This window comes from Grampus griseus (genome assembly GCF_964374135.1).
Source record: "Grampus griseus genome assembly, chromosome: 3".
Lineage (NCBI taxonomy): Eukaryota > Metazoa > Chordata > Mammalia > Artiodactyla > Delphinidae > Grampus > Grampus griseus.
The window spans coordinates 5,189,127-5,200,512 of record NC_139019.1 but is presented as its reverse complement, the minus strand read 5'-3'; positions in this window follow the sequence as shown (position 1 = coordinate 5,200,512).

Sequence of the window (11,386 nt, the reverse complement as noted above, 5' to 3'; positions counted from 1 at the left end):
TTTGTCGAATTTCACCTGGCTTGTTTGGGCGAGCACTTCCGCCTGCTGACTTTGCCTGTGGGCCTTCAGTCCATGATGTGTGGAATCACTTTCCCTCCAGACTCCGGCCTTCTGCGAATCTCATAAGCATTCCAGCCATAGCTCACCCCGGCCACAGGCCAAGATGTTGGCCGGGGGAGATATTTGCAGAGGTGATTCTCAGGGCATGGTTCCGTCCACCCTTCTAGGTGTCCAGGTCTCATCCTGGCGTTGGGATGGAGAAAGATTCAGGGACACGGACATCTCAGCAGTGGACATCTCACATCGGGTGGACATCTCACCAGTGATCAACACTCTAGGGGGACGGTTGTCCAGTGGTTTGAATCTACTGGGCGATGCTACTGCCCACTCTGGATTCTGTAATTGTGCCCACGGGACACAGTGAGAGGCTTGGGAACGCTGCCCCAGAACCAGATGTGCCACATTCGCCTCTGCTCTGCCCCGGACACATGTCTCCTCGAGGAGAGGAGGCCGTGTTGCCCTGACACGTTGCTGGTCGATCACACTGACCTTTGGGAGATCAGGCTCGACGGTGGCAGGGCTGGTTTCAGAACTGTGCTCTGGACCTGCAGGCGGCCGTTTCCAGAACATAAGTGGGGAACCTGAGGCAGGATGCCCTCCCTTCTCCCTTTCCAGGGCGGCCTCTCCCACTGCTCCCGATTCTGGGAAGTTCCCTGAGCAGCACGGAGGCTCTTTGGAGACCCTCAGTCCCAGGGTGCTCCGGTAGTGTGAGGGTCCTGCTGGGAGGCCTAGGGTGGCGGGAGACCGCGCTGGGCCCAGGGGCCGTGGGGGAAATCGCATCCCCCCTGGGCAAGAAGGAACCCAGCCTCTCCGCTGCTCTGCTCCCCAGACACTGCCGAGGGCTCGCTTTCCTGTCTCCTGCCGACTTCCAGGGCTGGGGGTCTCCGGCGCTCCACCGAGGGCAGGCACCGAGCTGAGCGAAAGCAGGGCTGGGGCTAGCTTCTGCTCCCCCGCCAGCACTCCGCTCCAAGCGTGATGAGTCAGACTCTCCCCTGAGTCATCCACAAGCTCGTCTGAGAAGCACTTTCATCAGCCGCATTTGTTGGAAACAGGTTGGGGACTTGTCACGAGTCCATTTTCTAGCGGCGCCTGCCTCCCTCTCCTGTGACTGCTTCCAGAGCGACTCGGCTTCTGCTGGCTGGCCTCACATCTCCTTCTCTGACTCTGACCCTTCTGCCACCCTTTATAAGGACCTGTGATGACGCTCAGCCCACCCAGATAGTCCAGGATCATCTCCCGCCTCCAGGTGCTTCACTGGATCACATCGGCAAAGTTGTTTTTGCCGCGGAAGGGAGGTCACACGGTCACAGGTCGAGGGGGTTAGGATGCCCATTCGATGTCTTCAGGGGCCATAGGTCTGCCAGCCACACTAGTTCAGGCCCAGGTTTTCACCACCTGGTGCTAGCTCTCCATCTGTGGGCAGGTCACGCCTGACACGTGGTACAGGTGTGTCCTCTGTCAAGTCCCACCCCCACCTGAGTGAGCCCAGCCCCCGTTCGTAAGCCATCTTGTCTGATTTGTCCTCATCGCTGACTTCTGCTCCTGGGTCACCTGAAGGTGGTGCCCCTGGGTCAACGGGGCACTGAGACCTGTGGGCCCTAGGCCGGCCTGAGCCTTCAGTGTGGGATCTGAGAAGACAGCCCCCAGGTTGACCCACACCCTGAGAAGGGCACACAGAGAGGCAGGTGTGGGCACCCTGGCTGGAGCCTTCCTGTCCGTATGACCCGGTCCCACCCCCTTCCCAGCCTCCAGGTACACCCGGCGTCTGCCCGCTCGATTGTCCTGATGGAGCCATAGCACGTTAAATATTTTCATTTCTGCCCCTTTCTTGCTCACAGCGATTCTCTCTGACCACGCATTTCCCTTTTCATTCCTGTTTTCTCATCTTTTTTTAAAGTAAAGATTATAGGAAATATATGGCTTTCCCTCCTTACCAAGATGGAAAAAAAAAAGATAAAAAAAGAAGCCACGCAAATAGAAGGAAGCTTAGGAAGCTCAATCTGTGCGAATTCTGTACCTCCTGCGCCCAAGCAGGACACCCTCCACCCCCAGCCCGCCGAGGCCTCTTTGTTCTGACGGCCCCGCGGGGCCCGCGGAAACGTGGATCCTGGCCAGGCACTGGGGCAGGACAGGAATCTTTGATTGGTGCATCTCCTAGTTCCGTCCAACATTCAGAATTATGGGGAAGGGAAGGAAGTTCTTGCAAGAAAACAGTATAGTTCTCCCTATGACAGAGAAAGTAGATTATAGGGTGAACTCCAGTTGGATATTTCTGTACAGGTCCTGCCTGTGTTGCTGGTTGGTGTCCTGTTTGTGGTTGAGAAATGCCAGTCTTCTGTTTTTGGCTTGGAATCGGAAGGGACAAGTCCTCCTGCAGGATCATCTCACCAGCCAACCCCCGAATCCTTTGCAGCAAACTCACCCGTACCCCAGGGCTCTGAGGGGGCCTGGTCTCCAGGACCATCGGTTCCAGTGGAAACCGTCAGAATCAGGTCCAACTAATCCCCGTAGAGAATCTCATCTGAGTGCAGATTGATTATTTCGAACACCACTTGGTGTCTCACTGAGTCCCAGCCTGGACGAGCTCTGGAAAGGAAAGTAATTACATCGCCCGGAACCCCCCACCCGTTTGAACATGCCGTTCAGAAGCTGCCAGCCCGGAAAAGGGGATGATGCTGAGCATGTAGTCCCTATTCCCCATCTTCCTCTAATTCTCTCTTTCTAGTTAACCCGCCAGCAGACCTTACAGCATCTGCTGTGCACCCGTCAGACGTAGCAGAATCGGGGCTGAATCGTTGCGGCTCAGGCTACAGGAACAACCAACACGGGGAAACGTAGTGCTGGGGGCAAATCCCATACAGACCCGTCCAGGAGAAGTTTGAACCTTCAGCCAATGAAGAGAGCGGAAGGGGTACCCAAGGTGACCAGGAGAAGCTGAGGGAAGGGCGAGGCCTTCCTCTGTCAGCTCCAGGCAGCGTTGCTTCCCAGAAGGTGGTGGCGTTTCTTCACAGTTGTTGGTGACGGATTTACAGGGCTGGGGGTTTCCCTTCCTGGAGAAGATTTGCCTTCTTCTACCAAGATCAATCCTCCCTTTCTCTTTCTCATGCTCTGTGGTCCCGGAAGACGTCTGTCTGTTCTCAGCCAGGAGGGCGGAGGGTGATGGGTCAAGACTGTGGGGCGTCTGCAGGACCAAATGGCAGGATGGGTGTGTCAGCTGGTGACTCAGTACACAGCTCCCCGCAGGTGTTCATTATTCAGCGCTGGTTCGAGAGAGGAAAATCCAGTTCAAGGGGAAAGGTGCAGTTTGGAAGTTGTGATTGCCTCTCCCAGAGAAGTCAGCACGGGGTTTCCTAATGAGATGCGCTGACCTGGAGCTGTCCTCTGTGGATCCGCAGACCAAGCGGGACCATGGCGGCCTTCCTCTTGCTTCCTCCCCAAGGTCTCATTTGGAGAAGCAGCGGACCCCCTGTCCCTCCCGCTGCAGGGCCTTGGGTGACCTGGCCTGCCAGCTCTGCCCCCGTCCCCTCCCCCTCCCCAGGCCCAGGATGCTGAGAAGAGGGACCCGCGAGCTCAGGCTTCCAGTGCCGAGCGTGGGCTGATGGGGGAGCAGGCAGGACGGTGCTCTCTGGAGAGGGTGATCCGCAGACTCAGAGGACGGAGGCTCTGCCCCAGAGTCAAGGGCAGACAGAGCTGGGATGCGGTGTGCGTGTGAATTTCAACATCATTGGCGGGGATGCCTGGAGCGGGTTGACGGGCAGCTCCCCAAAAGACATGTCCATGTCCTAACCTCTGGCACCTTATTTGGAAAAAGTGTCTTTGCAGGCATAATTAAATTAAGTACCTTGGGCTTCCCTGGTGGCGCAGTGGTTGAGAGTCCGCCTGCCGATGCAGGGGACACGGGTTCGTGCCCCGGTCTGGGAAGATCCCACATGCTGCGGAGCGGCTGGGCCCGTAAGCCATGGCTGCTGAGCCTGCGCATCCGGAGCCTGTGCTCCGCAACGGGAGAGGCCACGACAGTGAAGGCCCGCGTACCGCAAAAAAGAAATAAATAAATAAAATTAAGGATCTTGAGGTGAGGAGATCATCCTGGATTATCTGGGTGTGCCCCAAATCCAATGACACGTGCCCAGATAAGAAAAGGCAGAGTGGAATCTGGCACAGATAGGGGCAGAGATTGGCAAAATGCAGCCACAAGCTAGGGAATGCCAGGAGCCACCAGAAGCCGGAAGAGGCAAGAAGGAGCCTCCCCAGAGCCTTCCGAGGGAGCGTGGTCCTGCCAGCACCATGATCTCAGACTTCTGGGCTCTAGAGCTGTTAGAGACTACACTTCTGCTGTTTGAATCCACCTACTTTGTGGTGATCTGTTATGGGAGCCCCAGGAAACAACGGCGATGCCCAAGGGCCCCAAAGAAAGCATCACTTAACATCTGGGCAACTGCAGGCCCGCTGTCCTCCGCCAGAACCTTCCCTTCACCACGGAGTTCAACGTCTCTCAATCGGGGAAGAGGAGGACAAAAATGTGAGGTTCTCCTGGTATATTAGCTTTTCACTGCTATTTTTATCGTAGGTGTTCGCTGTTAAAATAACGTACGTCTGTCATCTCACGTTTTGCGGTGGTGTGGGGTCCAGGCAGAGCTGGGCTTGATCCGGTGCCCGGTGTCTCGCCAGTCTGCAATCAGGGGTCAGCCAGGCCACATTCCTTTCTGGAGCTGGGGGTATTCTCCCAAGCCCAGGCCTTGCAGCTGTAGGACTGGGCCTCTTGTTTCTTGTAGGTGTCAGCTGGGGACCGCTTCCAGCTCCTAGAGACCCCTGCAGTCTCCCACCACGAGGCACCCTCACAACTTGGCAGTGGACTTTTTGAAGGCCAGCAGGAGAATCTCTGCTTTCAGGTAAAGACTAGACTCCACTGCTTCATTCTTGCCAGGAAACGGCACATAACCAGGGGGTGTACCCCGTTACCTCTGCCATGTTCTGTCGGTCTGCCCCAACTCCACTGTTGGGGGGGGGGGATTGTACAAGAGTGCGACTCACTGGGGAGTCACCTTCAGGGGCGGCTGACACACCTGGAGCGTCTTCCTTCCTGGGGCTGCCCTTCGCAAGCTTTCCGTTTCTTTCCCGCTTGCTTCCTTCCATACCTGCCACCCCGGCACCATCACACCACTGTGATCTTTGCCCCCGAGGGAAGAGGGTGCCAATGTCGTGACCATCTTGGCACTTACATTTTCGGAGATTTAAAGAGAGACGCTCAAAGGGACGGCTTTTAGTAGGACAGCATCTAATAATCTGCCAACCCATGAAGTCCAAAACTGGGTTTGGTTTCTTCCGGAGGCTGTGAGGGAGAATCCATCCTCCGCCTCCCTCCTAGCCTCTGGTGTTGCTGGCCATGCTTGGCATTACTTGGGTGGTAGACTCATCATTTCAATTGCAGCCTCTGTCTTCACATCACCCCGCCCCGTGTCTCGGTTTCTCAAATCTCCCTCTGCCTTTCTCTTATAAGGACACCTGCCATTGACTTTAGTGTCCAGCCTAAATCCAAGGTGATCTCATCTTGAGATCCTCAAGTTAATTACATCTGCAAAGACTTCAAATAAGGTTGCATTTACAGGTCCTGGGGGTTAAGACTTGGGCATATCTTTTGGGGGACCACTATTCAACTCACCACTACATATATATATATATATTTTTTTTTATATGGCTATAAGCATATATATTTTTTCATGTTCCAAGACAATGCCTAGTTCTTAGGTGCATCACACATATGTGAGAGTGTAGATATATTTTGTACATCTAAGACAATATGACCGGAATAACAAAGCCCTCATCTCTGGTCCCAGCTTCACGATGTGTTGGATGAAGACCTTCAAGATGTTCTGAATTTAACTTCTTGTGCCTTAAAAACACCCTTCTGAAAAGTGAGGTCCCTAGGTTACACTTCTTTTGTTGTAAAGAGTCCTTTCACTAGTTGAAGTCATTGGGACAGGCTAGTTTTAAAACCCCCTATGTGATCGGAGGGAAGTGTTTGAACGGACTCTGAGCTGAGGACTCAGCCTGGGGCCGACTGAACCAAATTAAATGCCGGGGTCCTTCCCAGTGACCACTGAGGTCCTTTCCAGTTCATTTATTAAATAAATGATTGGCATGAAGATTAGAATTCAGAGCCTTTGCTTTTATTTCCAACACTAACTTTCTAGAGTAAATATGAGTGAGCTCCAAGCTATCATTTATTAAAAGCAGTTTCTATTCCCACCATTTGAATGTGGGAAAGTTGGACCCTGGATGCCACGAAGTCCAGGGCTCTGAGGACAGCCTAAAGAGGACACAAGCCCCCCAGCAGGTGAGAACGGAGACCCCCAGAGGCTCCAGATTGTGGCAGAGAGGAGGTGGCGTGGCATGGAATTGTGTACTGTTTCAGAAATTAACATGTTTTAGGGAAGAGCAACACCATTAAATGGAGAAACTGGAGTAAAGGAGGAAGAAAACCTGTGAAACAATGAGAATAAGATTACATAAATCAGGTGCGTGTGTGTGTGTGTGTAGACACACAGAATTTGGTAAAAATAAGAAGTACTGTCTAATGCAAAATGATCTGTATCATTTAAAAGCAGTAAACTTTGAAAAGTTGTAGCTAGAAATATCCTTTGAAATTAGAGATTTAAGAGTTGCTTTAGGATCAACTTAATGTAATGTTTAAGTGACACAGGAAAGTAATTGACCACGTTTACGTAAAATCAGACTAGAAAAATCAATTAAGCTTTTAACCCCTGCTTCCTATCTATAAGCCTGGCATAGTACTGCCTATAAAGCTACCTCAAAGCGTTGCCTAAGGTGATCATATGAGAAGATAGTTCTCAAAGGTCTTTAAGAAACTAAAACCTTTGCAAATGTAGAAGAAGGGGAAGGAAAAAAAAAAAAAGCAATAGTTCCCCATGGAAAAGTTTATTCATGTTGTTTAGAATTATTTGATTGGATTTAACCTTCAAAATTATTTATTAAAAAAACTTTTCATGACTCAAAAAATATCTTAAAAAATACTATGGGATAAGTTTAAACAAAAAAGTTTTGCTTTCAAAATGCACCATATTCTGACCCTGTTGCTTCTATAAGGACCAATCCTTGCAAGATTATACACAATCCCTACACTTGAAGGCTGACCAGACTAAACACGATTGATTTAAACTTCATTTTTGCCAACAGACTGTGTACACATCTACCTCAATATCTCTACCTTATCCTTGTGTTTAAGTAAAAGTAACTTGTTTCCATTAACATGTAACAGTTATTCTAGCATGGAAATAGAACTCAGGACAAACACCTAAGCGACAGACATAGCAGAGGTCAAGAGCACGCATTTTATGTCGTTTTGACCAGCCCCTATCCTTAGGACACAGACCACACCTTGACCTCTTAGGGTGATGGGTCAGTTGCAATCCTTCTGGATCTTTAACTTTTGCCTTAAGGAAACCATGTCCCTGGACACAGGTTACCCAGGCCACCACAGTCAACTCCCCCACCAGCTGGGGTTGGATACACTTCAGGGAAGAGTGTGACTGGACACACGTCCTCCATCTCCATCGTCAAGAGAAAGGCAGAGCCAGTGCCCACTTGATGGAGGACCTTCCATGCCTTTGCCAAAAGGAAAGGTTGCAAATTCACTTGGGATGAAGTGAACAACTTAAAGTAGATCCTAACAGCCAGCTCAAGCTGTCTGATTGACCATACCAGATCAATCTCTGTTGTTTCCAAAAGAATGTATTGAGTATCAGTTACCTGCCAGGCGCAGGGCTTCAAGACGTGCTGCTTGTCTCATCACAGCAGCCTCAGCTGTAAAAAGTAACTTCATAATTTTCGTTTAGAAAGTGGAAACAGTGTCTGAGTGGCCAAGTTCCTTATCTACATGTGATGAGAGGCAGACGGGATTCAAGGCTGTTTGATCCCAAAGCCCGTGCCTATTCAGTACCAAAATAGTCATATTTTCAGATTTTAAAAGAAAAATATGCTCTTGATTGGAAAACAGTTCCAAATATTGACACAGGGCTGAGAAGTTTCTCTGACAAAGAGTATAAAATAAAAACTGAAAGCCAGCTAGTGTGAAAAGTTGGCTGAAGTATCTTTTAAATAAATTGAACTTAGGTTATGTGAAAATTGTTGCTTTCTAGAGTTACTCTATAAGAGTTTTCCAAAGAAGTATCTCTGTAATTCAGTATTAGTTTAAGCTACAGTATTGTGCTAAGCACACAATTTCAATTATGTTAAGAAACTTTAATGGGAATCATCAGCAAACACGTTTACAAATCTTTTTAATGCATATGACAGCTGAAGGAGAAATCTTCTAAATCACACGAATGCTTAATTAGATTTGGTTCAATTACATTTCATTGACTTTTATACAGAATACCTGTGACATGCTTCAGAGTTTTCATTTGGCAAACCACAAATAAATCAAAGCAAATCAGAGGGGACCACGTGACAGAGAGCTGCTCACAATGGACCACAGAGGATAACACATATGGAAACCCAGAGAAATTCTGACAAATCCTGAACACAGACCATGCAAGAACACAACCAACATTCCGTGGAAAGACATTTATTGGTTTTAAAGTCTTTTCAGCATCATTGTTTTCCCCACGAGGACAACGCCTCTAGATTATGTGATCCGTGCATTCACCTCCTTTGAATAGTCAATACTTCTTTCCTATTTATTTTACGGCACATGCAATTCCACCCACCCTTTTGAGCATCACAGAATAGGACAACTGTGGTGATAGTTTGAAAGTTTCCAGTAGCCTATGGCATGTAGATTAGCATCCTACCATGGTGAAAATGGCGACAACGTTCATGAAAAAAATCACTTCGGTAAAAAGGACAAGCAGGAAGTGAAACCAAGCATATCAGTTTACAACCGTTCTATTTTAGCTCAGTTAGTGTCATCACAAGTGATTGCCCAAGATCTAGAGATACAAAGTGATTGCATGTCTACAAAGCAGGGCAGCCAATTTACCTCCCATAGAAGAAATGGGGAAGCACCTCCTTGTTTTAACTCTGCAGGACAAACAGGGTGAATCTGCAGTGGGAAGGAGTACAGGTTATTTATTTTCTCACCACATGCTGCCTTCATGACCCAAGAGGACGACCTTGGAACTAGACTCCTCAAGGTCCAGTCTACTATTTGTTTAGCGCTATTATGACCTTGTGATAAAATCTGGGTTACTTCTGGATCTACACTCTTTTCAAATACTCTACCTTGATTATGTCTCTTTGGCCAGCACACTTTGCTCCTGTGTTTCTTCTGGAACAGAGCTAACATTGCTTATTTCCTTCCCTATGACAACAGTATTTGGCTCTCCCAGTTTGTTGGTCACATACTGCAGGTCAGATGGGCCCTGGGATTGAGTGATATTCAATACTACGTGAACTGGAGGCTGCAAAAATCAGACAGATAAGATAGAACATAGCATCATAGCATAAAGTTAAGGAATGAAGCTGTATTTTATTTTAATGTCTTTGGAGGGAAAAAAAAAAGGTTGATTGTGACCACATGGACTGAGCTCTAAGCCCCTCACCATGGCTTCCCAAAACAGTAGGGAGTGGAAACTGCCCTTTGCACCAAGTTGCTTTCAACGCAGAGTGGATGACTTTGGGTGAGTCCCAGCCAGCTTGGAAGACCTGTGGCTCTTCTGACCCAACAGTGGGCTAAAAGGTGTGCACTTGGATGTGGTCCATGTGAATTGCCAAATGGTCCCTAGGAAGCATCAAAAAGGACCAGAAAGCACCACCCAGACAGTGGGCTTATCTTCACCTCTCCAGTTGACTTTGGAAAAGCCACCCAACCTCTCTGGGTTTATGGCCTCCACTGTAGGGTGTATAAAGTTAGACTAAATGTCTCCTAGAGTCAATGGGTCTGCCCTCACTGAAGTTGGGAAGCAGCCCTGCTTCTCTAGAAAGAAAATTCCATGAAAATTCTGCATGCTTTTAGGAGGGTTCAGATAAAACACGGAAAATCCAGTTCTTAGGGAAGGGGCCAGCCCCACAAGCCATGTTAGGCTGTGGGGTTGAACTCTGTCCTGCCTCCTGAAATCAGATCTGCAGACAGGGTCCCTGCAGGGGAGAAGTGACAAGTGGCTGCCCAGTTCCCCCCTCCAGGGCCAGTGTGGATGGAGACCGTGCCTGACCCCTGTCCTTCCCACTCCCCCAGCCATAGCTTAAATCTGACTCACTCTGAAATCTTCCCTAGTTATCAGTCAGGAAGCCTCTGGCCTTGCACCACGTGGCCAACTGCTGCAACGCAATTTAGCATTTAGCTATCTGTGTGTTATTCTTGTCTTATGAGTTTCTCCAGGAGACAGCCATGTCTTTAACTTCTACATTCCCTGTATCTGAGTGGGTAGAGAGATGCTAAGTTTGGTTGATTGACTTAAAGTAAGGGATTGGGGACAGAAAGCCAGTGTAGGGTTATAAGATAATTGTAGTTGAACCATTGTAATTGCTCAGTCTGGGTCTCTATCCAAGTGTGTTCTAGTGAAATCCTGTTGTTATTATAATTTTCCCATACTGTAAAAATGACACATAAAGTTCATATGACAATTTTCGGTTCCCAAGCACTTTCCCTCATTGTTTAAGTCAATTCTCACGCCAACCTGGTAGGAGTTTACGGCCGAGGAAACTGGGGCTCAAGCAGGTGACGTGACTTGCCAGTGTCACACAGACACTGGGCGTTTGTCTTTCTCTACCAGGTCTTTCTCAGGAGGCCACAGATTTTCCTCTCATGAGATAAGGCTGAGTTGTGAAAAATGGAGTAAACTTGGGGGCTGAAAAATCGAGGCCTATTTTTTTTCTGCGTAGTGAATTTTAGATATTGTGAGTCTTCCAGGGACTGTGTGTGTGTGTGTGTGTGTGTGAGTGTGGAACCTTACTGCTCACAGAGAACTTCCTAAGCAGAAGTAATTCTTGATCTTTATGAAGCCGATGAGCCACGTGCAGTCCCACGCACAGCCCTTGGCCCGCTGCGGAGGGGACACCCAGGAGTAAGGGCAGTCAGTCCAGGAAAACTGCTGAACGGAAAGGAGGCACATGTGAGCTTGTAGTTTCTCCTTCCCTTGCTTCTGTGGCCACTGGCTGGATTCAAGTTCCTTCCATAAGCGGGCTTGTGGAGCTGGTGGGCCGTGAACATCTGCAGGCCCGTCCAATTACTCCCCTGCTGCTGGCCTGGAGAGGGATGGATTTCTTGGCCTGTGTGGGAATGTGAGCCCAGCAGGACCCACATGCGGGGTCATCGGGAAACTTCCATGGCCAGAGGGCTCTGCTGTTTGGCCAACACTGTCATGTTTTT